This window comes from Mustelus asterias, chromosome 9 (genome assembly GCF_964213995.1).
Source record: "Mustelus asterias chromosome 9, sMusAst1.hap1.1, whole genome shotgun sequence".
In the NCBI taxonomy this organism is placed as follows: Eukaryota; Metazoa; Chordata; class Chondrichthyes; order Carcharhiniformes; family Triakidae; genus Mustelus; species Mustelus asterias.
In genome coordinates this window covers 73,388,991-73,390,301 of record NC_135809.1, presented here as the reverse complement: position 1 = coordinate 73,390,301, position 1,311 = coordinate 73,388,991, and positions in this window count along the sequence as shown.

The following is a 1,311-nucleotide window of genomic DNA, read 5'->3' as shown; positions in this document are numbered from 1 at the left end:
GGGGTAGGAGACAGGGGGGAGGGGGCGGGGGGAGGCAGGGGCTGGGGGGAGGGGGAAGGGGGCGGGGGGGAGGGAGGGGCAGGGGGAGGGGGGGAGGGAGGGTGCAGGGGGAGCGGGGAGGTGGGGGGGAAGGGGGGTGAGGAGGGGCAGGGGGAGGGAGTGTGGGGGTGGGAGGAGGGGGGGAGGGGGGAGGTGGGGGGGAGTGGGGGGGAGAGGGGGGAGGTGGGGAGGAGAGGGGGGAGGTGGGGGGGAGAGGTGGGGGGTGAGGGGTGGGGGGGGAGAGGTGGGGGGTGAGGGGTGGGGGGGAGGTGGGGGGAGGGGGGAAGGGGGGCAGGGAGGGGGGAGGTAGGGGGCAGGGGGAGGGTGGAAGGTGGGGGGGAGGGGGGAGGGTAGGAGGGGAGGGAGGGGCAGGGGGGGAGGGAGGGTGCAGGGGGAGCGGGGAGGTGGGGGGGAAGCGGGGTGAGGAGGGGGAGGGAGGGGGATGTGGGGGTGGGAGGAGGGGGAGGGGGGGAGGTTGGGGGGGAGAGGGGGAGAGTGGGGGGGAGAGGTGGGGGTGAGGGGTGGGGGGGAGAGGTGAGCGGTGGGGGGGAGGGGGGAGGTGGGGGGGAGGGGGGAAGGGGGGCAGGGAGGGGGAGGTAGGGGGCAGGGGGAAGGTGGGGGGGAGGGGGGAGGATAGGGGGGGAGGGGAGGAGGGGGCAGCGGGAGGCAGGGGGCGGGGGCGGGTGAGGGGGCAGCAGAGGGAGGGGGAGGGGGCAGGGGGGGGAAGGGGAGGGGGAGGGGGCAGGGTGAGGGGGGGAGGGGGCAGGGGCGAGGAGGCAGGGGGAGCAGGCGGGGGGAGGGAGGGGCAGGGGGGGAGGGAGGGTGCAGGGGAGCGGGGAGGTGGGGGGGAAGGGAGGGGAGGGGGGAGGGGGGATGTGGGGGGATGTGGTGGGGGGGAGGGGGGAGGTGGGAGGTGGGGGGAGAGCGGTGTGTGAGGGGTGGGAGGTGGGGGGAAGGGGGAGGGGGGGAGGGGGCAGGGAGGGGGCGGGGTGGCAGGGTGGGGGGGAGGGGGCGGGGGGGGAGGGGAGAAACATCGCATGGTCATTGACTACAGTCAGACCATTAACCGCTACACGCAGCTGGACGCGTACCCCCTTCCCTGCATATCTGACATGGTTAATCAGATTGTGCAATATCGGGTGTTCTCCACCATCGACTTAAAATCTGCATACCACCAGCTCCCTATCCACCCGGATGACCGCCAATATACTGCCTTCGAGGCAGATGGCCACCTCTATCATTTCCTTCGGGTCCCCTTTGGCGTCACCAATG